The following is a 26,832-nucleotide window of genomic DNA, read 5'->3' as shown; positions in this document are numbered from 1 at the left end:
AGTCATCTCTCACAAGTCCACAGAGACCCCCCCACCCCCCCCCCCTGCCGAAAGCTCCGACAGGCCCCAACATAGTAATAAGGTAGTAGCAAACCCGTAGCTCCACCATGATATCGGTGCTCAGTTTCAGCGTTAGGAGAGCTCCCTGTCTCCTCTCAAGCTCTCCAGCCAGTCTGCCGCCACCTCTGGACAATCAAAAAACCAGGTCTTTCCGTTTGCATCTATCCTGAGCTTAGCAAGAAAAAGCATAGAGCACTTCAGCCCTTTGTCTCTCAGGAGTTTCTTTACCGCCAAAAAGGATCTCCGCTGTCTCTGGACAGCCTGGGTGAAATCCGGAAAGAACGTGACAGTGGAGTTCTCGAACTGAAGTGGCGGGGATTTCCGAGCATGCTGCAATATTACATCTCTGTGTCTGAAATTCAGAAGTCTCGCCAGGATAGGCCGAGGTGGAGCCTCTGGCATTGGCCTACCTCCCGGGACCCGATGAGCATGCTCCACAACAAAAAAACTTGGAGAGACCCTTAGGTTGAAGGTGATTGAGCACCAGGTCCTCTGCGAACAGGTCCGGCGTTGGTCCCTCTGATTTCTCCAGAAACCCTAAGATGCGGACGTTGTTCCTTCGTGAGCGCCCTTCAAAATCATCCATCTTACTTTCCACCAGCTTCTTGAAGGTGTGTAGCACTCTGATCTCATTCTGGAGCTCTGAGGCGTCTTCGACCAGGCTCTGGGTGGTGACTTCTAACTGTGTGACTTTTTCATGCGTTTTGGCCAGATCTGCTCTGATTAGGGTCATCTCAACTGTGATGGCTCAGTGCGTTGTTCCATTGAGGCACGCACACCTGCAATGGCCTCCATTATATCTTTAAGGAAAAGTTCCGGGAGCGCACCCTCCGCCCCACCAGTGGATACCGGCCGGGCCGCCTGCTCGGGGGCCGAATTTTTAGGGTATGCGTACTTGTCCAACTTGCTCTGCTGCGTCACCTTCATCCCCCTGCCACTTGCCATTGCGGATTCAGTCGGGGCCAGGAGGATGGGAAACCTCTGTCCACCGTGCGCCAGCCACAGACAGTTTAACGAGGGGTGTTGATGGCTTTAGGAGAGCTTAAGGGAGCACCGTGCGCACAACTACTATGCCCCTCAGGTGATTCTCAGGGCAGGCGTGTCCGAGGGAGAGGCAGTCCATGCTGGGCCCCAGGCCATCAGTCCCCCAAGTCCGACCACACAGGGCAGAAAATTGTGTTTCAAGACTTCCAAGGCCCCCCCGCCGACAACACACTGGGCCCACCTCAGTCATACCTCGGCCGTCTCAGGTCTGGAGGGGTGGGCTCCCGGTGGAAAAACACAACCGCATTGCAGCAATACCTCACCGCCTTCTGTGCCCCGAGGAGTAATTGATAGTGTCCCCAGCCACAACAATGTTCAGCAGACTAAGACTCATCTCTGTGCACAGGGCTGGAGCGCTTAGGCTGTTTTATGTTAGGGACATGCCCAGGCGCGGATGTTTGAGCTCCTTGCTACCTCAGTGCAACGTTGCAATGCCACATGGCCAGACACTGCTTGTGTACCGCTAGTCTGACACACCTGAAAACCTGTATTGCTTGCAATGATGCAATTGCTGTAATGCTGAAATATATAAATACCAATAAACAGATTTGACAAAAGAAAAAGAACAAACAAAAAAACAATATTCAGCAGACTCCTGTCGGTTGAGGGGGCGACCAAGTCTTCTAAACCCTGCTTGCCTCTGAGGGTGTATGTGTGAGAGAAGGAGCGTCCCCGGCAATTACCTGCTCCTGGGCCCACTGAGGGCCGGCCTCAATGAGCGGATGACCATGCAGCACCGGCTCTCCGGCTCACCCCAATGATATCCAGGGCTCACCTCCGTCACTTTCCTGCTGGCTCCAGTCGGGTGGAATGGGCCTCTCAGGGCAACCTCCAACTCTAGTGCCCTTATTGTGAGCTCTTCCCTGCAGCGAATCTCCGTCCAGTCAGGCGCTCCTAGGAGTGCTCCTCACCGGTAGCACTCGCAGACCAGGCCGCAGACCTCGACCTCCAGTCCGCACTGTCCCGCCTCACTGCGTCCTCAGGGCGGCCCCAGAAAGCACTTCAGGCTGCGGCTTGTCTCTGCCCGCAGGCCGACCCCTGCCACAGTCCGCCAACGATCTTCCCGCAACCTCTGGCGGCCGCAACACAGACAGGAGACGTCGCGGCACCTGGGGCAGTCAGTCCCAGCATCAGGACACGGATATATTAGGAGGCTGAGGGGTGAAGGGGCTAAGCGGCTCGGAGCTCTCCTAAAAGGCGGCCATTACGGAGACCCGCGTAGCCACGCCCCCATTCCTAACAATGTAAACCAATTACATAGGAGGGATAGGATTCGTCATCGGGTGTTGCCCACAATGCTTTTCTCATCAAGAATAATTAGAGTGAAGGATGGTTCCATGGAGCATTTCCTTTTCACCATTCATTTCAAGAGGCACAGAGCCCTCTGTTTCAGATATGTATGAAATTCCCAGCTCTCTGGCTTTTAAGCATAACCAAGGTTTTTCAAAGTTGGGTGGTGGGAGGACTTGTAGGGAAACTGTCTAAGCATGAATGGAGTGATATTTCAGTATTGAATTTCCATTTTGTACTTAAGAGTGTAGGCCAGAGAGCTACGTTCCCATGTGCACTGTACTCCGAGCACAGATGAGAACACCAATCACAAGAAAAGGCAAGGAGGATTAATGAATTGTGTAATATATATGAACGAAATCAGAAGCGTTTTGAGAAAAAAATGAATGGGACTAGAGGAGTTGGTGCCAAAGTAGCAAGACTGTTCTCATCTTTCACTTAACACTTTTTGAATGATAGTGTCTTTGGAAGACTGGAGCTGTTCTGAAGTACCAGAATTTGTGCAGTTTATAATCAATTAGTTGAACTGCTGTAATTGCATAATAACAATGTAGTTGTGAAAGTCCTGGGCAACACAAATCTCACCATCTCCTTACGGTGGAACTAAAATCAGAACTACAGACACAGATATTACATACTGTGAATACTGGCATGCATTTTAGTGAACAGATAAACACAGAACTCCTTCTAGAGCTCAGTCCTAGGGGTGAAGTGTTCTGGTACTCATGGTCAGAAAAGGGATATCTATATATGCCCCCAAACAATATGAAAAACAATCTCTGTAAGGCTTGGGAGTTATTTATAATACAGAGAGTTATATAGAATACGTTTAATCGAGCAGTGAATAAGAGTTTTTCATTCAATAAGCATTTTCTAAACCATTTCATTAAAGGTGGGAGAAGCCAAATATTTGCTGGATGATCACAGAGATTTTTATTATAAGAACATCTTCGAATCCAAATACATTGCACCTGTTGTTTCGCAAATAAAACAAACTCTAATTTGTGGAGATGTTCTTCGTCTAGCCGAGTACTCTATTTTAGAGCATACTGCCATTATGACCAGTGCATATTTAGTTAGGCAAACAGTGGGATTGTTTTGGCGAAAAGGGGTAATGACTGCCTGTATCAATCCATAGACAGAAAGTGGATGGTAGATCAGTGCCGTAGACAGAAAGTGAACGTTAGATTAGTGCACTCGCCGGTACTATCAACCTGTTCCTCCAGCTGGATTTAACGAAGGCGCTTGCACAAAATTGTCTCGGGCCTGATGTTGATTTGAGGCTGAATGGATTTCTCTAGTGAGAAGTAGCATCTTTGTTTTGAAAGTGCAATGGTAACAAACAGGGGAAATTATCGTACATTTTTTTACTAACCTAACTTAATTACAAACAGACTGCCCTTGGACAAAAGCTCTTAAAATAAAAAATGTCCATGGCACAGTCAAGCTAATTATACGTCATTAAGAAAGTTCCTTTCATTTGCAGCAATCGCAGCACCCGCACTTTACTCATGGTTAAAGGTAAAGTGCCAGTGCTGTGATTGCAGCAAAAGTAAAGAAATAGATGTTTTTTCTATTTCTTTACGTTTGCTATAACCATGTTAAAAGTAAAGTGTGGGTGCCGAAATCATAGCAAAAGTAAAGAAATAGATCGGGTTTTTTTCTATTGCTTTACTTTTGCAGCAATTGCGGCACCAGCGCTTTACTCATGGTTAAAGGTAAAGCGCCGGTGCCGCGATTGCTGCAAAAGTAATAACATAGAAAAAAACATCTATTTCTTTACTTTTGGTATAATCGCGGCACCCGCACTTAAGTAAATGCGGGTGCCGCGATTGTAGCAAAAGTAAAGTATAAAGTCTGTGGTGGGGGAAGGGCATTGAAGCAAGGTGCGCACGCTTGGCAGAGCGAGGAGAAAGCCATATGGTGCCTCTGCCTGTGCGCGTAACGGCACACTGTATGTCACACAAAGCTGTGGTCGGACTTTTAAAACTCCACTCCTAAATGTTTCGCAGAGCTGCGCATGCGCTGGCTCAGGCCAGACTTAAAAAGATCTGTGTGCCCAAGAACATAAGACACCATAGGGCTGCTCTGGCGACCCTCCACTAGGGGAATAATGCCACGACTGGCATTAACAATAGGATATGTGTACAGACAGAGTTGGAAAATGTGAGTGAGCTCTGTGATATTGTTGTATGTAATGTACTTTTTGGTTACATGTGTAATGCAAAATGAAAATATTTAAAACCTGTATTTTAAAAAATCTGTGTCCCAGAAAATTAGTTTGCTGCTGCTACTTGCAGTCAGTGCAGCTAGTGCTCCCCCCCCTCCAATGGTTGGGGGGAGGCACCAGCCATTTTTACAGATATAGCAAGGGGGTAGGTACACTTTCGGTACCACCATTATGTCAGAAAACACCCAAAGCACACCTTCATGGCACACAACCAGTGGGTTGCATGTTTCTCAAGCTTCTTTGAGAGACAAGCATTGGCATGGCCAAACAGTCTCGCCTTTTGGACCTTATAAATGTTTAGCCATGCAGTACATTATCCTGGGAGCTGAGCCACCAGGGTTTGAAGAGTTATACAATTACTACACGCTGAGTCATGCAGTATGGACACGTTCCAAGGCTTTTTAACACACAGAGTAGAAAGACAAGTGCCGCATTGAAAGTCAACAACACTATAGCATTCTGTGTGCGACAGCATCACTAGAGTATTGAACAGCACGAAGAATCTGCGTCCGGACAAGTTATGCTTAAAACAATAAGATGACCGAATTAACAAGCCTCCCTCTGTAAAGTTTGCACTGACTTTACAAAAGCCCAATTGTTTGAGCAGTGCATTAACCTTGCTATATGTGAGTTCAGGCTGTCTCCAAAGCACCAGACCAGTAGTGATCTGTTCATGGACTGCCAGTCCTAACTGCGTTGTATTGCAGTCACAAAAATAATTTGAGTGTCTACTTTGAATGAGGTCCCGTGATGTCTGAATGAAATGTGACTTCCATGGTTCCTGCCCCTCTCACAAATGCTCCTCACTTTCTACACATGGACAAGATGAGGAATGCAAAGAGAGGGTTGAATGGCAGGCTTAGGATGTGTCCTTGCCGGCAGGGCTTCAGACTTTTGAACTGGGGATCCATGTTTGATTCCCTGTGTCAGTGCAACACTCGGTGATTCTCGACCCAACACTTAATCTACCTATGCCTAAAAAAGTGAATGTAACCTTGTAGGATGTAACTAGTGCTCAATCTAAAGCACTCCAGTGTCCCGAATTCCGATGTCTCACACCTGACAAGGGCTATGAGAATTTGTTTGGGTTTTGTTTTGATGGCTCCAGCTGTAAAGCATAATAAACTGAGGGAAATGTGTAGCACCAGTTATGCATCCCTACATATGAAGGTGGTTCATAAACTGACACTCTAAAAAATATTCTCCTATGGAAACATGACTCAAAGCAGCCTTCAGTCACCCACGTGTAAATGAAGCAAACTAAAATCATCCTAATATATTCTGTTTCTACACTACGTGACGAGGGCCAAACAAATAGATTACGTGAAGCAGGAGCTATGCAGCACAACTGGTTCGCGATGAGGGTATCATGGAAAAACATATTGAACGCGTGTAATGTAAGGCACAGCACACCCGGTTTCAGGAGATTACACTTTATTCATGGGATTCTGAGGAGCCCAATGGCGACTACACGTTATCGATCTTCGCATTATGCAGTTCACCCACTATATGGCTGCTTCTTTCTCTCTTTTTAAAATCAACAGCTTAGGATTCGTTTTTCAATTTTTGGCACATGATGGTAGAGCGTGGATGGCAGGCTAGAGGGCAGGCAGAAGCCACATAAATTCTCAGGTGGAGGGTCCAAGGGGACTTCAAGCTGAGGCTGAGCAAGGATCTGTAGGTAGCTCTCCCACTTCTAGATGTGCTCTGTTAAAGTTGGTGAAGTACACCACCTTTAGTGGCTCGCCCACCTCTAGGGGATGTGCTCTGTAAAGGTTAGTAAGGTGTACTACCACTGGCAGTCTTCCTCTCGTGGTCTGCGTCTGCTGAGACCCTCAGGTCAGGAAGCCGTTGCCAGCTGCGAGCCACAGATGCTAAAGTGGGGTGGGTCACATGAGCTTGTTACCAGGGCTGAAAGCAGCACAAGACATTGTGGGTAGAGAGCCTGTGGGAACTGGACCTGGCGCAGCTGCTGGAGCGCAACAGGGCTGTGTGCAGCTTCTGCTAAGCAGCAGCTGTGTCCACACCCCTGTCCTCTATCACCACGCACCGGGCATGGTACAGCGCTACCATGCCCTCGCCATTTCCCAGACAATGAACACACATTGCCCTTACATGGCAGTGGATGCACAGCAAGGGCAAAGAATGGCAGTCGAGTGAACAAGCACTGACTGCTGCGTGAAAGGGAAACAATGTACTATAACCATGATGAGCTGCTCACTGACACTGCTGTAGACGGCACCAATTGTGCACTGCTGCAGATCATGCCCACCGCTGCAAAAATGTCTACTCAAATGTTCAGTACTACAAAATATGTATATTGTATTCTCTCGCAAATCATACGAAACTGTGGACTGCTGCAAAAATGCGTATTGTATATTTATCCAATACTTTGCAGCTTCAAAACATGGAAAATGCACTGCTGCAAAAATGCTACCCTGTGTACCTCTGCTAAACATGCTACATATGATGTTGTGAACTCACTTTACCCCGAGAAATATGCAGCTGCTGTTTACTGCACAGTAAAACATGCATTAATGCGAACTGTGCTGCAAAACATGCACCTTTTGTATAGTGTATTAAAGTAAAGTATAATGTATCTATGCTCTGCTATAACAAGTAATGAGGCGGGAGGAGTGAAGGAAGGGGGCTGTTAGTACCAGGGGCAAAAAGCAATGGAGCGGGAGTGCGGGAAGGATGACCGCAACAACAAGGGAAGGATGGGGGGCAAGCGAAGATGCAATAAAATGCAAGCAGTTACGGGTGCCGAAACTGAACACACACCTACCGCAAACAGTATAACACAAGCATGAAAGAAAGAAAATAAATTTGTCCCACTAAACAAACACATTAGCGTAAAGTCACCAGTACTTGGGCGGTGCTCTGTGGGAGGAAACAAACCGAAAAAGGAAGGACAAACGTGAATGATTCATTTCTCGCAAGTAAACCTTTTCAATGGGACGAGTAAAAAGGTAATGGGCAGGCTGTTGGCCGACAATGTGTATACAACATGTCTCCGAAACAGCGCAAGCTCTGCCTTGGCCCGACCTGAAAAGGGGTTGTTCAGACAGTGTGCAAGAACATGGCGTGGCTTGTCCAACCATGCAAAGGGCTTTTGTCCCAATAAATCCACTTACATTTTTTATTTTTTTGCAGCTTGTATATGTTCTAGTTCTGCTGAATCAACACCAGTCTGGTTTCTCTAAACAGAAGTCACTTTGCTGGGTTCCTGGGCTCTCTTACTAGATTGGAAAACCAGGGGCTATTGTCTGATAATTAAATGTCTAGCTGTCCATGGGGTTCCAACCAGTCTTCTGGGCAATAGTTATTTAGTGCCAAGTTCTTGGGCGAGAAACCCTGTGATCACGGAATAAATCTGATAGAACACCTAGGCGTTGAGTCTGGTTATGATGGTTCTTGGTGTTGCCTCGGTTCTCTGCTCTGTGCACCATCTATCAAGAAAAAGTGTAAATCCCATTAGTTTGAGCACTGTGCGTCCAGAAAGGGGTCGGCGCACGAGCTTCTGCACCATCCAGCATCACCAACATTTTTATTTTGTTCTTTGTTTTTTAGTTTCAACCTCTTTATTTTTTTCATATATAATAGTCTGTTGTATACAATATGCAGTGATCAATGAACAATAAACTGATGTATACAATCATCTTTCAGAATTTATTTTGTAATGTGTACATTATTTTCCGTGTATTGTCTCGATTTGTATGCATCCAGCCTTTAGTTTTCACTTTCACCCCCTTGAACTGATCAACTGACCTGGCTAGATTGATGGTCTAGCAGTACCCTAGCAGCGGACAGATAGTTTTCCTGATTCTAGTACCTATTAATAATTCCAAATATAGCACAGTCTTCACAATTAAATAATGTTGTTTCTAAATTCTTGCATCTTTATACTGCATGCTGTCTCACATATTCTCTACAATTGTTAAATCCGGCATTAAAAAAACTGACCTTTTAATTAAAACTTATGTTTACCTCCTCCTTTTTTAGGTCTCGCCTAGCGAATGCAGCGCGTGCGCGCTCCGTTTGGCGAGACCTATAGTCGCCAGTTTCCCTGCCGACGGGAGACAAGAGATGGCACCCGCGGACAGGAGATGTGCACTCCGTATGCGTGCACATCTCCTGTCCCCCGTCAACACAGCGCACGCATGGCAGGCTTTCACTTTCCCTCCCTCCTCTTCAAAACCTGAACTCGGACATTCCATGGCCACGTCTTGTTTTCGTTGTCCTCATTGCTCACCTTTTTGTCTTTGTTTTTTCTCCCTTTACTTGCTGCAGTTTTCTAAACTGAGTTTTCCCACCTAGAAGACCTTTATGCTGAGCTCTTTCTTTAGCCTGTAGCAGGGTAGAGTTGATCCATGGTTGTATAGCTTCCAAATCTTTAATCATCTACAATCAAGAACTACCAATAGTGCCCAGAATTAATTTCCTAACTGTAAACTGTTTAAATAAATACATGACATTAGCGCCAGAACACCCCTTGAAGTATTTGTTGTGCTTTAGAACATGTATGCAATAACATAACATCCTTCACATGTTTATTACGTGAAGGGTAACACCATAGCTATTGGGAAGAGTCGCCATTCCTCGGGCAATTAAAAAGGGAACTACAAAGACCCTCACAATGTCCAGTCCTTGATATACAGTTGGAAACTTCGGGCTAAGCATTCCTACACTGGGTAATTAAAGTGCAGCAGAGTGAGGCTCCTTATTAAGCATGCCTTGAACCAGCGACTGGGTGGAGGGGGTCGTAGTTACCAATGGTGCAGCTGGTCAGTGCATCGGCGCCCTGAGGGCACTGAACCCTGATAGCTGCTGTACAGCCTTCAAATGCGTCATTATCCTGCTTGCACCAGGGCCAATGGTAAACTTGTTACGCCACTGACTGGAATCACCAAAGTATGCATGTAAAGTGACTAAAACTATGTGAATCCGGGACACCTAGGGCAGCAAGTGCAACATCTTCACAAGGAGCCATAGGCAAAATGCAGGACACTGGAGGGGCAGAAGGCTATCTAAAAATAATTATTCACTACACACGTTATTTTTATTGCAGTATTTTTAAGAGCTATGACGAAAAGCATGTGAACTTTCTCTATCACGAAAACGATCTAAAATAAGCCTAGAGAACTAATTAGCGAATGACAAGACAATCACTGGAAGAACTAATGCATGAAGTCCTCTTTTCAAAATGATGGGAACTACCAGTAATCTTCGATCTGGAATGTCCTTATTTGCTAAGCTTTTGGGTTTTTCTGTGTGCGTATAGTTGTGTGCCTGCCCTGCCTTATTGTTTTTGTGCAGCCCCTGCGAGAACCGACATATTATGCACAAGTCTTTTCTTAGCAAACTTAATTTTACAAACAGTTAAAAGTGCTTTATAATAGATCCCTTTGGCAGGATCGCTGAAGAAATTGCTAATTCTAAGTTTTGTTTACCTTGTGGCAGAGAATTTGAGCCAATTGTAATTTTATTCTGTCAATGTTTACGTTTTAGGGCAACACACGTGAGTGAGCTTAATATCCTGGTACGTTGACCCTATATATATATATATATATATCATACCGTACAAAATTACACTTCCAGGAGTTTCCTTGTGGTGACGGATAGAACGACAAAACAATTTTTTCTGCGACTGTTGTTAATGGTGTTGCAAAAACAAACCAAAAATAACCCAGTCCTTTAAAATGCTGCTATATCCAATAACACAAACAACCACCCTGTATTACTGGCAGGTTCAGAGCACTATTTCCAATCTGATTATTTTACTATATTTCTCATACTCTAGCATTCAATCTCCAACTGACTTTATTGGTTAATTCTGCCGAAAGACAGTTCCTTATTCTTAGTACCTTTTACTAAAATACTTTAGGCGCTATCTTTTTAGCCTGGGACTATCCACAAAGGCCATGGTGCACTGAGCATTTGCAACAAAAGAGAAATGGCAATAAAAACAATAATGCATTGGCTTCGACGTCCCAGAAGCATTTTAAAGGCAGACATTTGTGTGCTAAAAACCCATTGCCAGGAAGAAGGCACTTTTAAGATCAACACCCTTCTCATAAGTGACCCAAAAGGCACCTGGTCGCCAGTGCTAGCTGTGCAGAACCCGGACATCAGCTCCGAAGGTGGGTGAGACTGGAACCCGTGGCAGCTTCATTCATGACAAACAAGACTAGCATGGCTTTCAGCAGTCTAATGCCGCAGACAATTCAACTTAAAGCTCTGGCATGCAGAGTGTTTCTTGGAGATATTCAAAAGGGATCTCATTACACCAGGGCAGTATCTTCTGTCTACTAGGACTTCAGGTTAGCATCAGATAGATATTAACACCAGAGTGGCCTAGGTTAAACATCTCTGTGGACTATATTTTGGAACCACCTAACTCCCAAGGATTAACCACTTTGTTAGTCAACATTGACTAGATTTCTAAGCTAGGGCGTGATGTTTCTTTGCACAAAATCAGGACAGAAGAAGAGTTAACTTAGAGTGTCCTGAACCATAAAGTTAGACTTCACATAGTGATAGAGATTCCCAATGCACTGCATACTTGTGGTCCGAACTAATGACCAGAAATCGGCCATTCCAAACCCACCAGTTCTCATACTCAGATTGATGGGCAGACTGAAATGGTGAACTAGTCAATACAACAGTACTTACAAGGTCGCTGGAATTATGTGATTCTTCTGCACCTGTGTTTTCTTCCTAATTATGGATTTTCTGCACCTGTCATGTAATCCATCATCTTCTGAGTCCTTTGTAGACTTTAGCAAAAAACTATTTCTAGCTCTACCGGATCAAATGCTACTAAAAAGGCTGCCACATGTGTTGCCATACAGTGGCAGCTCATTCGATCTCGCCTACGCAGCGCGCATGCGTTGCACATGAGGACCTTCAGCCATCGCTCTGCTCTTTTTGGAAGCACATACTCGTGCTTGTGCCAGCATCGACCTTGCGGGAGCGAGCAGGGGCGCACCACAAGCACGAGTACGTGCTTCCAAAAAAAGCAGACTGCGCTCGCACGCACCACTGCTAGGCTTGTTTTAAACAGCGGGGGCCATTTGTTTCTCATTCAAAATACTTGTTTCGCTTTTGCAGTTGCAATGTATAGTCTTGCTGCTGCTACTGCACGTTTACATCCAGTTGACAATTCTTAGTTGTCTGGATTTTTGTAACTCCCTCTTTCTAGGTTAATGCGCAGAACTTCTTTAACGGCTGCAGCAGATTTAAAATGCTACTGACAGACCTACACTATGATGTTGGTTATCATACTTATTATTCAGCGGCTCTAGGCTCCTTGCATTGGTTGCCATCGCTAACATAGATTTGTTTTAAGTTTCTGTGTTGTATACATAGGCATTCGATGGGAGAGAAACTTGCTATCTCCAGCAGAAATGTTTACGATATACTCCTGCCCGTAGGTTGTCCTCCTCCAACAGTCACCTGGTTATTGTCCCAAGGTTTAAGAGGGGACGACTGGGAGACAGATCATTCTCGGATATAGCTGCTTATGTCTGGAACTTTTCCTCTTTCTTTGCATAAACTGCAAGATCCGTTTTCCTTTAGCCTTCAAAACTTGTCGTTATGCCAAACAGTGTCTTCTTTCTTCTCATTCTTCAGTTATCAGCTTGTTCTTCTTTCTTTCAAATGTCCTTCTGCTTCCCTTCCATTCTCTGCATGACTTCTCTCTCTGAGCACAATCTACTCTGACACGTGCATGTTTGCCTATTCTCTATTTCAGCAAATTTTCCAAAACTCACTCATAAGATCACAATCCCTCCTCCAGCTGAAAGTCATACCTATAGTCCCTAAAAATACCTAATCCCCTCTTTTAATCCTTCCAAAAATGTGTGCGAGCCCCCCCCCCCACACACACACACAACCTCAAGCTAATGACCACAACCAGTCACTATAAGTCCTCCATAAAGCATAAAGAAACTGAAATACCTGCATGGAATGACTTATCCCACTGACTAGCAGTAACCAATAACATTAGACTAACCACTATCATTGAGTTCCGGAGCCGCGTGCTGCTTGGCATAAAGTGCTTCAACGCCTCGTCAGGCATAGTAAGCTCTATAGAAATGCAATTAAAATGACTTTAATAGCACTATAACCCTTGGTAAAAGACAACATATCCGCTGTGAGAAGGCCCCGTTGCATCCTTGTGTCACATCAAGCAATGTGATGTTTTCTCTGAGGCATGCTGCAGGGCAGGCTTTTTCCTTTAGGACTGAAGCTTTATCGTGATTGCTGGCTTCAAGATTCCTATAGACTATGTGGTCTGAGTGAAGATATAGCTGGCCGTATGCTTGTTGGGATTTGGAGAGTATTGTGAAGTTCTGTTTCAAATGATTGCTCTTTCAATATTTTGTTTAGTGTACAACAGGTATCCAGAGTAGGTCAGAAAGTGATCCAGCCAGATTTTTTTATATATCCACAACGAAAAAATATAGATGCAATGAACCTTAGCGGAACTCATGTACATTAGCAGCAGTTATCCTGAAAATCTGGCATGTTTCCGACCCTCCTAGACTTGTGCAGCACCAACACCTTGGTTTAAATCTCCTTTATAGATCTTCAGAGCACCTTGAGGCTGCTTCTCAATGAGATGTTCTTGTTGTAGTGGTATTCGTACCCTTGGTGTTCTATATTTCTGACTCGCCCGAATGAGCAGCTCATGACCGACTAGCAGCTCTGGGTTTCATTTTTAGGGCTCGCCTGCTGTGCGCATGCGCATAGCTGGCGAAGCTCTAATGTGGCTTATCCAGAGGTTAACCACCACTGGCGATTCCACTGGCGAATGTATGCAGTGCATGTGCTTTTTAGGTGATTGCGCAAGCGCAAGCCCTAAAAAGCGCGTGCACAATGCCACCAGCCGCCTGCCTGCCTGCCTCGCATTACCACATCAAAGGCAGCCCTCCCAGCGCATTTCTCACCCGCTAATTATTCACGGCCGGACGGCCGTACTTTCAGTTTCACGGCCGGAGGCCGTGTCTCCTTTTAAAACTTGTTTAACTTGTTTATAGCTTTGCTACGTTAGCCCCGTCTGTTTCTAAGCACTCCCAATGTGTCCAGTACAAGATTACAGGTTTATGGAGATTGGGAGGCCAAAAATTCTATTTCATTGCAGTTCAACAATCCAGTTGCTTAATTTGTGCATTTGATTTGCCAGAAGTAGAAATAGCAAGCAGAGAAGGTTTTCCCCGGGGTGCGGTAGAGGTATGCTAATCTGACACAACATAACACAGTATTGTCAAAGCACTCTTATAGAAACTAGGGGCTTCATTTAGAGGGCAGAATTGAATGACAACCTCAGAATAACTCGTAGATGCTCGGCTCGCCCTACGAGAAGCTTACATCTTCTCACACCTGACTCGACACTGCTGACACTAATACAGTCGTCTGACACGCCATGCTTTCTGGCTACATGCTTCAGTTCAGATCATGGCAAGTGTACGTCGAATGCGCACACTTTTCCTTTTCTATACTTTCTCATGTGCATCAAAATACATTACGTATTTCGGCACAGGGCATTCACTCGGTAGTGCAACATTTCACCTGCACTCAGAGTATTTTTTTACCCCTTCTCTCTAACTGATATTGCAGGCACAGAAACATACATATTCATTGCCTCGCGGTCACTGCTGAGACATTTTTACACATACGTGAATCAAATAATTAAAAACGTGCACCACTGTGACCCTGCCACGTCATTCCCACCATTTCACGTAAAAGTTTGAACACTGGCAACAGTTACAGCTAAACGTCATCAACAAACCTGCTATTATGAATTTTGCACCAGGCCTGAAAGGCAGTAATTAAAAGGGAACCACTGGTGTACTCACAATCACAAAGATGGAGATCCCCTCGTTCACAATCCAGTTGCTCATGTCTGCTGTCACCGTCTGTCTGGTCTGCCCGCACTGCCCGGCTCCTCTCTGCAGCTGCAGTTCTTAAGACTCACGAGGAAGTGAAAATGGATCCCCCGCTGTTGCAGATTTCCCCTTTTCCTCAACACGAAACGATCAGTGCAGTTGGCTAAAGAAAATGTTGCAATGCTATGAGGAAATCTTTACGTTGCTTTTAATCCTTTTCTGAAACCAGGGTGTCGTGCTTGATTGCCCCAAAGTACCACGCGCGCCTCATTGCTGTATGTCTGTAGGTAATATTGCACCCCCCCCCCCCCCTCTGTGTGGGATTCCTCATGTGTGTAATGTGGTGCTTCTGTGTGTGTGGTGTGTTTGTGAAGTCTGTTAGGAGTTTGTGCGGTGAAAGAAATACACGTTAAGGAAGGAGGCAGCTTCCCACACCTGATGACTGGCACATTAAAGAAGAAGGCAACTCCTCGCAGTGATCATGGAGAGGCACACTAAAGTAGGCAGCTTATCACAGTGATCACTGACAGACACATTAAGGATGGAGGCACAAAAACCGCGCACTCAATGAAGGGCATTAAGACATTCAATCTTGAATGGAGGCTTTACAGTCAAAACCCTAATGTAGAATAAGGTAACGCAATATGTCATTACCAAAGTAATCAAAAATACATTCATTACAGGTACTAATTTAACAGACAAATAAGGACTAGCAGCATTTCTACATTCGACCCTCCAAATACATGCCAAGTCCACACTGTGGATCGGTAATATTTTCTAAATATAATAAAACACCGTTAACTACACAGCACATGGAGTTCATTTAGTAACTGTAAAACGGACCGTATGTATGTAGCAAGATGACAAATTCTATATAACTCCTCTGGAACCACTTAATTTACAGGCGAAAAGGGAGCAAACCATGCAGTAGGTGAAACGGAACTCTATCCAGTGATGGTGCAGAAAACGCAAGGCACTCAGGACCCAAACATGCCCAGGGAGGTGGCAATTTACTACAGCCCTTTAAAAATCCCTCCAACCGATATGGCTTCATTGACAGAAGCTGGAAGGCCAGTAAGTGGTCAAGTTTAGCAATAAAAGCAACTCCTGGGAACACAATTAAATCAAAATACGTTTGGGGGAAGCTCAAAATGGAGATCTGAAACCACATGCAGGGGGGTGGTGCTTGAGGAAACCAGGACTGGTTGAGTTAGCAGTAAACAATATATTAGAAATATCACTGTGGCAGCTACCAGGAATCCTGACATTTATTTAGCTTTGTGCAAGCCATCTGATACCAGAGAGGCCCAAAAGACTCTGTGCGGACCATAGGGGCGTGTGCTTTGCTTAATAGTTATATCTTAAGTTACACAGCTACAGAGAGGGGTACAGAAAACCAGTGTCTACGATTAAGGAATGCATGCAGGCTCCCTATGAGGACAGACTGCTACAACCAGCACATGTGGTAGTTTCATAATTATCTCCAATGTTACACAGACTGCAGCACCGATGCACCCAACACACAGCTCCACTGATGCACCCACCATCCAGCTCCACCGATGCACCCACCACACAGCTCCACCAACACAGCTCCACCGATGCACCCACCACACAGCTCCACTGATGCAACCACCACACAGCTCCATCGACACAGCTCCACCGATGCACCCACCACACTGCTCCACTGATGCAACCACAACACAGCTCTACCAACACAGCTCCACCGATGCACCCACCACAGAGCTCCACAGATGACCCCACCACAAAGCTCCACTGATGCACCCACCACACAGCTCCACCGAGGCACTTACCACACAGCTCCACCGAGGCACTTACCACACAGCTCCACCGAGGCACTTACCACACAGCTCCACCAATGCACCCACCACACAGCTCCACCGAGGCACCCACCACACAGCTCCACCGAGGCACCCACCACACAGCTCCACCGAGGCACCCACCACACAGCTCCACCGAGGCACCCACCACACAGCTCCACAGATGCACCCACCACACAGCTCCACAGATGCACCGACCACACAGCTCCACCGAGGCACCCACCACACAGCTCCACCGAGGCACCCACCACACAGCTCCACCGAGGCACCCACCACACAGCTCCACCGAGGCACCCACCACACAGCTTCACCGAGGCACCCACCACACAGCTCCACCGAGGCACCCACCACACAGCTCCACCGAGGCACCCACCACGCAGCTCCACCGATGCACCCACCACACAGCTCCAGCGATGCAGCCACCACACAGCTCCACCGACACAGTTCCACCAATGCACCCACCACACAGCTCCACCGATGCACCCACCACACAACTCCACTGATGCACCCACCACACAGCTCCACCGATGCTCCAACTAAGCTCCACCAATGCACCCACCAAACTGCTCCACCGATGCACCCACCACACATCTTCACCGATGCACCCACCACACAGCTCCAGCGATGCAGCCACCACACAGCTCCACCGACACAGCTCCACCAATGCACCCACCACACTGCTCCACCGATGCACCCACCACACTGCTCCACCGATGCACCCACCACACTGCTCCACCGATGCACCCACCACACAGCTCCACCGATGCACCCACCACACAGCTCCACTGATGCACCCACCACACAGCTCCACTGATGCAGCCACCACACAGCTCCACCGATGCAGCCACCACACAGCTCCGCCGATGCTCCAACTAAGCTCCACCAATGCACCCACCAAACAGCTCCACCGATGCACACACCACTCAGCGCAACCACAGCATCACTCAGCGCAACCACAGCATCACTCAGCGCAACCACAGCATCACTCAGCGCAACCACACCATCACTCAGCGCAACCACAGCATCACTGGTTCAAATATGTTCTTTCAATGTTTCAAGCTGTTTTCAAGCTTTCACGCTTTATTACAAATCACAAAAAGATGTTAATATTTCATTCTGTTCTTGGATTTTCGTCACAATAAAAAACACTGAACATAATCTTCACAAATGTTATTTACAAAAGTTGAAGCTATTGCCATTACAAATTAAATAAATTATTTAAGTATTAATTATTTAAAAAAATTAAAAGCCATTGTTATTTGTAATATCAATACATCTAAGTCACGTAAATACGAAACATGTTGCATTACAAATGCTATAGGTGTCACATTTAAGAAAGTTATAACTATTGGCATTGTAAATGACAAAGCCATTAATTTAGCTATTAGCTATTTAAAAAAAAAAAACATAAATAAAAAAAATTCATTTATAACACCAATAGCTCAAACTTTCCTAATGCGAGCCCTATTGCATTTCCAATGCTTGTTTGTCTTTTTGCTTTGATGCTATCCTTTTTGAGTCATGTGGTAATGTTAAATTATAATGCATTATGTGCCTTACTTTTCCCGCTATTGCGGTCGAGCTTGAGTTTAAAAGGACCAGATTACTTTGCAGCAACTTCCTTTCTTTTGACGTTGATTATTTTTTTGTGTTTCATTTAATCTTTCACCCACAGGGTTTCAGAGATGGATCTGAGATAAATAACCTGGAGCCCAAGCACTGCCTTCTCCAGACAAGTCACATTGTTAAAACCGGTAAGCCTGTTCTTTTGTGATTGGATCCCAGTAGGGTAGTCTTAACTGTTGTGAGAATTTGGGATCAGGGTTCAGTAGCAGATGGATAGATAGGCGTAACTAGGTATTGTCCCTGCTATTGGTGCCCTTGGTGGCAGAATTGAACGGGAGGGTGTGGGGGGGGGGAGGGGGGGAGGGAGGGAGGGAGGAGTGTTGCTGGCGTTTCCTGCTCATGCCGCTTGGCACCCCAAAAATTCTGGCCGCCTGTGGCGGATCTCCCCCCCGCCCCGTCCCCCCCACCCCGTACTACGCCACTGGATGGATAGACCGACATATGTCCGGCACCTTCGCATTTGATTCGGGGAAAAAAAGACTTGGCCTTTTAACTGTAATCCCTCTGATCAAACATGTGCCTGAAGTTATGAGTTACATACAGAGTGTACAGAAAACGGCATTTCTTTGCACAATAAAATGTGGGAAATGTTACAAAACGTGCTTCTGCAGGTCACCTATTGAGTGACAACTTTATTTTCTTTTTATTATCCTCAATGAATGCCTTTCCTTTAAGGGGAACATCCTTTTCAACGCAACTTTTACGACACATGCCTTTACATCGCAAGTTTTACAACACGTGTCATTACAACGCTTTGCGCTGGGGGGCGCTCTAGGATAGGGAATAGATTTAATTTACTATCCAACACCTTCCCTACCATCCACGGGGACTGGAGTTGGAATAGTAAATTAAACTATTCACTATCCAGCACCCCTCAACACTACGCGTTGTAACAGAATGCGTTGTAAAACTTGCGATGTAAAGGCATGCGTAGTAAAAGCATGCGTTGTAATGTCATACAACCTTCCTTCAAATAACTGATAAAGGCAAAAAATCAAGTCTGAACAAATACAAGGTCCAATGCAATCAAGGATATGCTTAATACTAGATTTTTCTAATTTAACTCTAGGCCCAAATAACTGGGACAAGATTCTCAAAACATCTAGCTGTAAAGTGGGAACTACCCTGGCTGCCTTTCTTGTACCTGCATTTTTCGTAGTTTTTCGGCTTTACCTGAATTTACCAAGAATTCCAGTTCTCCTGTGACTATTGCAGACATAGAAATACTCTCACGCAGAACTGTTTGACACACAAAAGTGACGGAGGTACATCTTCGCATTCAGAAATGCAACAGTTTATTTTTGTTTCTTCGGAGGGAAATAGTTTACCCTGTTAATTCACCCTTTCTCTCCCGAGTCCCATTTTTAAGATGCTGTAACCCTTGCCAGGAGTAAATTTTGGTATGAAACAGATCGGAAAAGTTTTCGGAATACTCCCAGACATGTGACTGTTAGCCACCCTTTGCAGATGTTCCTACCTTGGAATGTCCACTTACAGGCCTGTGTGAGCCAGACTCATTTACTATGGCAAACAAGTACTATTTCTGATTCTGTGAATCGGGATTAGAATTTAGCCCTTCTAAATGATGTACTTTGTGTACCTGTGTTAAACTTAGGTGTGCAAATGCCTTTGTGGAGCTAACACCATTACACTAGACAAGGACCACATCGTTCCTAAAAGACCACCCCATAAATCTTCGATACCGCCAGAATGGTATCCAGGCACCTGAATTTCCGAGGGCAAATAATAAACACAGATTCGCACCTACTGTTTAATTGGATTAAAGAGGGCTATTTTGAAATGGTTTACAATTTATTGTACTTGGATTCCAAAGCGTTTTCACTCTCTCTGTATACGTTTCTTGTGTTTTTCTGTTTTCGTCGCCGTTTGTAGTGCCTGAATGTTCGGTTCTATCTGCAGTGTAATTTCCTGTGGTGCTTCCTGATCCAGGACAACTCTGCGCCACACTTGCTCTGAAAAGGATGTGGTGTACCCCGGATGGAAGTGACCCAGGGCCCAGCCGTTGAAAAGTGATACAGATGGAGAAATAAATACATCTGTGGGACACAGAATGCCCACCTCGTCTTCTGAAGGAACCTGTGAGAGGAAGGGGTGAGATTAATAGAATAAAAGTCGGTGCTTAATTTGTGAAAGAATGAGTGCCTGTGCCTACGCTGCTCAGAAGCCTGTGGCCGGCGGTATTAAATGTCAGCACGCCAAAATACCAAGGCTGCGTAGTCTTGAATTCCACTCTCTCTCTCTCTCTCTCTCTCTCTCTCTCTCTCTCTCTCTCTCTCTCTCTCCCCTGCAATCTCCCTTTGTGACGATTTTTCTGTCTGTCTTTTCATCTTTCTTTCTCGTTTGTGTGTTTTTTCCTCTCTTGCGCTCGGCAGTGGCCGACCGTGGCAATTCCTGACTTTGCCACCCCACGACGGCCGCAGGTTAGGGGAGCCCCAGCCCCAACCCTTTCTACACCCGTACTACGCCCCTGGCACTCGGTCAATGTCTGATATGGAAAAATAAGTGCCAGTCCCCAAAAATGAGTGCCAGTGGTCTCGGCAACCACCGGCTCAAATTAAGCACTGAAAGCACAGCATACAACTATGTCACCTGGGACTCAACAATTGAACTAAGGCGATTTGTTGCAATTTTAGTCTGAAAGTGAGAGAATTTATCAGTGAAGCAAACATTCAAGAAAAATCTGAGCAATTGCTACTGGTATGTCCTCTTCAACCCCCCCCCCCCCCCTTTGAGGAGGAACAGCTGGAAAATGTGTAGAACGGTATGCAATTTGGAAGATGGGTCAGTGTAGTCAGCTATATTTTGCTTTCCATGTAAAATGCTTACATCTGGCACATGGTTTTGAGCACTTGCACAAAACTGCAGTGGCAGCGTCTACCAGTAGTCTTGGATGAAACTGAACAACTACATTTTTGTTTTTTTATAATTTTTATATGCAATTTTCTTCACTTTTAAAGGCACTCATCAGGATTCTCTGCCCAAATGCCTTCCTTATTGAGAATGACAATATTAACTTTTAATGATAAGGGGCTGCAAACAGGTAGAAGCTAACTGATACTTTAACTACTTATTGCTTCATTTGCACGTTTGATGATTAGATGAGTTCCATTATGTTTTTTTTTTTTGTGGGGGCTGAGTGGGGAAACCATCTTTACGCATCTGTAGTTAAATTCGTATTAGATCAGGTATTAGCCATGACCTTTTTTGCTTTAGTTACATTATATATATCTAGTATACGTACACGGTCTTTCAGGCAGCCCTCTTCATCCACTGATCTGTTGTTGTCATTCACATTTTTCTCACACCCACTACAGCATAGGTCAATGGGCCCTCCCATTTCAGCCATTGGCTCTCTACAGTGTGAGTGGCAGCGTCCTGCTTTATCACAAGAAGCACGTCTGAACACAAGGTAGCTTATTTAAGTGCCAGGGTTGGGTGACCAGATATAACAAGCATTTACACTGCAATAGGTATCGCAATTACGTTGTTTTGAGCTATTGGCATTGAAAATGTTATATATCTTTTTTTACCTTTTGTGAAGCATTATCAAATGTTGTAATTGAAAATGGCAATAGCTCACTTTGTTGTAATTGCGAAATCTATTGCATTGCATTTGTACTACAGTACATTTTCTCTAGAAACTCATATTCTTTTACAACACATCAGCAAATATACCAATATACCTATAGCCGGTGTATGAGTTACACCTGGAGGCAGAATTGTCATGTCTTAGGTGTAGCCTTAAAAAAACTAGGAATTACTGGTCGAATCAGTAATTCTGTACCTAATTCCACAAGCTATTATTATTTCAATGGGGCAGGTAACTGATGAAGTAAGAGGGCACTGGCAATAAAGAGTCACTGACTGCGTCATTTTTAATAGTATACTTAAATTTTTCTAAAGTTGAAACGGGGGCGAAGTTAATGTATTCACCTTTTCACTACACTAAAATGTCCACTCCCATGGCAGTGACACTCTCTGAATAAAGCCCAGTAGGCTGGAGTACTTTCTTTGGAAGCTCCTGAGCTCGTCATGAGCAGCGAAGGGGTTAAGGAGGCCCATTCATTCATCGTCGTACACTGGCAAGAGGATACATTGGGAAAGGGGCATTTCCTGGGAGCACAAATGGTCATGCCCGGAGCTCCATCTTTGTTTAACAGTTGCCCCTACAGAATTGGTACTTTGCAGCACTGCTCGTGCATCAGTCTGTGGGGGTCATGAGGGAGGGTGTTCTTTATTTTGTTTGTTTATTTATTTGTGGGTTTCTATAAAGCGCGTACTTTACCCAGAGGTGTCAGAGGGCTTTGTTTCTCTCACTATATAGCACCCTGCTCCTTGGAGATGCACGTGTGAGGGAGAAAGGTGTAGAGAGAACCTTAGTGTCTGCCTGTCCCTCCACAGAAGTGTCAGTCGAGCCCCTGGAAGAGGTCTCAAGACTCGCAGCTCTACCTCCATTCCAGGCACCTCCACCACCCCGGAGTGGCCAGTCCACCCGCCCCTTAAAGAGCAATAAACGTGATACCGCAGTGTCTGTGTCTGCGGCCTGGTGCAGGGTGACAAGCCCATGATTCATGGGTGGGGGCTGGGGTCTGTGCGAGCGGCCAGGACTGCGGGGAATGCGTTGAGGGAGCGACAAGCACACAGTCAGTCTTTTCGAAGATGGTGTCCTGGGGGGGACAGAAATGTTACTTCCTTGCAGATACTAGTGAATAACAGGAGGCAACACTGGGTCTTTTGTGATCACTGGCCAGTCCCAGGCTGAACAGTGACAGGCCCTTAAACACGAACATCTCCGGTCCTCCCCCAGCTCACTTAAAGCACCCGCAGCCTGGCTGCCTCTCACTGATGAGGGTGTTGTTGTTGTGTTAGCAGGGCTATAAAGGATAATAGAAGGCTAGAAAGGGGGAACAGGGGCTAAAAACAGCACCCACGGTATGATAATGATGGATGAAAAACACTTTAAACTGGGAAATCTCACAGAAACTGGCACGCAGGGATATGGACAAGGCTGGAGCAAGATGAGAGGGGCGCTGTCATTTGCACAAGCTCAATGCGCACAGCTCTGTGCGCCCCCCTAAGAATATTGGCCCCCTGGGCCTGGGCCCAGTTCACCCACGCCGCAAGCCGGCCCTGAATGCTCGCAAAGCATCACATGGAGCTTATTACGGCGCTCTTGTAACTTCACACACACGTCATCCTTTCACAACTGTTTTCGTTAATGTCCCCGACTTCTGCTAATCTTAAGGTGCGATGTCTAGCCATGAAGGCGGGGCAAACGTCATCTGATACAAGGGTCACCTGGCGACCATTAAGACTTGTCTGCACCCGAGTCTTTCTTCACCATTTCACAAGACCGCAGCACCCTCTTAACACATAGGAGATCCGGTGGTGCTGCTGCCCACAAGGCGATCCCTGCTGGTTATTAAGCAGGTTAAGTGCGATCGATGACCCTACCCCCACATCCCGCCCCAAGGCCCCAGATCGATCCCTCTATACTCTTTTTACCAGTAGGAAACAGAGACAGTCCTCATGCAGCAGGCGGATAGGTGCATTTGTCTTCTCCGAGATAAAGCCCGATGCCTGGCCAATAACTGCACAATATTTATTGCATGCTTAATATAACTAACTCCCGCCACCTATGTTTTATGTTCTGTTTTATTCACAACATAAAAAATGCAACTTGTGATCCATTCACCCTGACGAATCAATAATAGTTGGGTGAAATGTGACTAGAATGCTGGACACAGCAGTGCCGTTTGTCCCTAAATTACTTACGATTTTAAGGGAAGAGTTCTTCTGTGGCAGCTGCTTGTAAACAAAGCTCCAGCAACCCCTAACGACTTTAGCTACTGATGAAAAAGACGGGCTCATTTTTACCGAAGGACCTCGGTGAGAAGGAAACGTCTTCTATGCAAAAGGTGTCTTGTGGCGCTAGGGGAGCACACGCTTGCCATGACGGAGAAAGACTACAATCCAGACCATCTGCTGCAAGCGCTGACATATTGTTCTCTTTTTCTGCCATCCCTCTTGGACGAGTTTGCCTGCTTTCCTTTAGAAGTAAAAGGTTTGTTATCTTTATTGGGCCATGTGTTTTGCCCCATAAAGATAAGAAACCTTTTACGGCAGAAGGAAATCGGACGAGCCCGTCTGTCAAAGAGAAAAGTGTATGTCACACTAACCTCTTTCCTAATGGCTGGCCACCGTATGGCATAAATGGTGACGCTGGCCAATGGGAAAGAGGAGTGGGGCTTGAAGCCCGTTAGTGAAAGCTCCTCTAAAACGTAAAATCTCGCCAGCGAGACTGCGCATGCGCAGCCTAAGCAGACGAGACCTAAACAAACAAAAGCTGGGATGTTAAAATAATGGAGATATAGGACTACAACTTTTCAACTGACCGAGGGCCACAGAATGACTTCAGACACAGATCATGGTCGTGAAAAACACATACAAAGAGTTACAAGCAGTATAAATTAAATGTAATTTTTATACAGAGAACGATATGTGTTAATTAAATTGATTCCTGAAAAAGCTTACACCAATAGTGCATTAGAACATAGAAGCATGCTTCACTCTTTGTTCACATGACACACATGGTGCTTCACGATGTGGCAGTCAGCGATGCCACATCGTGAAGCACCAGTGAGACGAAGCCCTAGGCTCGTCCTTCCACGCCTTATTTTTGGCGTTGTAATCCCCCATTGCGGGTAATAGCCTTGATTACCAATTTTAAAGGGCTACCAGAACTCGTTCCCCGTGGGCTCATCATTTTGCGCCTCCATTGTTGACGCTGGATGTCCCCTCCCTTCTATGCGGGCATCACAATTACCGGTGACTACCAATTCTGGCTTCCGGCTTCATTATTAAGCAAGCCTTCAAGCGCCGCGGTTACCTCCACTAATCTATGAAACGGATGGACTACTCAACTAGTTAGTCCTGTCCCCCAGCAATTCCAGCTGGCTATTGTGTTAATCAATATTTAGGCACAAAACTTTTGTCCTGATGATGATTCCTTGTATTATGGCTATGGAATCGAAACGTCGTCGACCTCTTGTTACGCCATATATGCAAATGTATACTAAATGAGAATTGTGACTAATGGTGCAACTGAATTTCTGCTATTTTCCAATTTCTCAGAAATCGCTCACTTTCTGCCTAATTTATCTTTTTCTTTGCCTTTTTCTATCCCTCTACTTTGCCAATTTTGTAAGCGTGAAGGAACAGGCTTGTGTCTCACTCTTTGTGAATGTAAGATAACCTTTCTGCAAAATTTCTAATTAGTAAAAACCTTTTGTGATCACTGTCAGGCTGGACAAATCACGTCATCTAATATAGTTCCATTGTGTCTATATTCATTACGTTTTATCAATTTATGCATAGGACCACTGTTGTTAAATATAGACTATGTTCCCCGAGGTCCTGTGCTGACTCGTTGGGTGCCCTTGTTGTTCCTTAGCCATATAGTTCAGCTTGCAGCAGTGAGAGAAGCGAACTGTGGAGCACGTCCTGGGGATAATAATTTCAGTCTTCAATGGCTACGGCTGATGCTTGTATGTGCCAAGCCCTCTCCTGTTGATGGAAAAAGCTTGCAAGCTCAACACAAGAGCCACACTCTGTGACCACACTTGTTTCCTTTCCCCTGCTCCAGGGCATTTTCATTTGATTTTACTAAGAAAACCATGGCTGCTTGCTCACTGCACAAAAAATCCACTGCATCACTCTTTCATTATTCTGCCGTACTAGTCCTAAAGTATTGTGTGACTTTGACCAGCATGAACAGCCTGAAGCATGGGTCAGTGAGTGCCTGGGCCAGAACATCTGGTGTTGCTGTAGCAGCAGGAAAGGTTTGAGTGTAATCTGTGCTGTCCTACCCTTTCTGGTTTCGTGCTTCTAGTCATACTTTCTGATGCATACGTCTAACCCCAGATTCTTCACTGTGAGTAATTGAGGTGTACTATATGGTTGGGTGACCTCACCATGTAATACACTTGCCAACCCTTTTAGGACCCTTATGTTTCATTTGTCAAACCCTGACCTCAACCCTGGGTAGCTGTGGCTCTGAGCAGCTTGGCTTGAACAAGTGTAAAGCATTCAATCTGCACCAAAACAATTGAAGAAAAATTGATGACGCCAAAGAAATCCAACACTAATTTTTAAAAATAAACTGTATTTTTAGACGTTAAAACAAAAAAGATCCATCGAAGGTTTCCAGAGATATAGAATTTACAAGGTATTGTAAATCACAGCATTTCACTCAACTGCGAACAAGAATTGGCAAAGTCAACAAATTTGTCACTAAACATTTTGGGCATAAAGTTGGGCAAGTTGTAAAGCAGTCAGTTAGTTACTTAGGGTGATAAATCCTGGCAGGGAGCCAGTCAGGGGGACCAGTAAGGCCCTCAAACAGTTATTGCCTCTGAAGAAGAAGACTTCCAGCAGTTCCAGTCACTTTATTCTCGTTCAGTGGATTGCTATGAAAGTGGTCCTGATGTTGAGGATATAGGATGCTTGAAGGTGCACAAGGATGATGTGGATACCACATGGTTGACAGATGGCTTCTGATGAGACTCCACAGTCCATGATGTTGATGTGGTGACCCTAGACAATAGGGTTCAACGTCCAACATGGTCCTCTCTGGTCTGGCTGAAGTTCAGTCGCCAGTGGACCACCAGTCATCCGGTGTCGCAATCCCAGACAAATCCTTCTTTGAACTGCAGCTTGCCCTGTGGGCGACCACGCTGTATGCTAGTGACTCTCCAGGGTCCAGCAGATTAGGGGGCAACATTTGAGCATCGGGTCCTAGTCCTTGGTGCTGCACTACGGTGGGGAGAGG

General features: G+C 45.5%; 1 protein-coding gene across 3 annotated transcripts in view; it reads left to right on the top strand.

The window, feature by feature from the left end:
* Nucleotides 1-26,832, top strand: part of ENTPD5 (ectonucleoside triphosphate diphosphohydrolase 5 (inactive)) — a 408,239-nt gene that overhangs the window by 19,190 nt on the left and 362,217 nt on the right. Inside the window, exons 2-3 of one of the 3 annotated variants that reach the window (XM_086937471.1) lie at nucleotides 18,031-18,109; nucleotides 19,875-20,093. The gene's annotated coding sequence lies outside the window, so the exon portion shown is untranslated. The remainder of the gene's footprint in view (nucleotides 1-18,030; nucleotides 18,110-19,874; nucleotides 20,094-26,832) is intronic. The other 2 variants (XM_086937473.1, XM_086937472.1) reach the window with 2 other exon arrangements.

The sequence above is a fragment of the Lissotriton vulgaris genome, chromosome 9 (assembly GCF_964263255.1).
Source record: "Lissotriton vulgaris chromosome 9, aLisVul1.2, whole genome shotgun sequence".
Taxonomy (NCBI): domain Eukaryota; kingdom Metazoa; phylum Chordata; class Amphibia; order Caudata; family Salamandridae; genus Lissotriton; species Lissotriton vulgaris.
The sequence above is the reverse complement of the archived record's forward strand: the minus strand, read 5'-3'. Positions and strand labels throughout refer to the sequence as shown.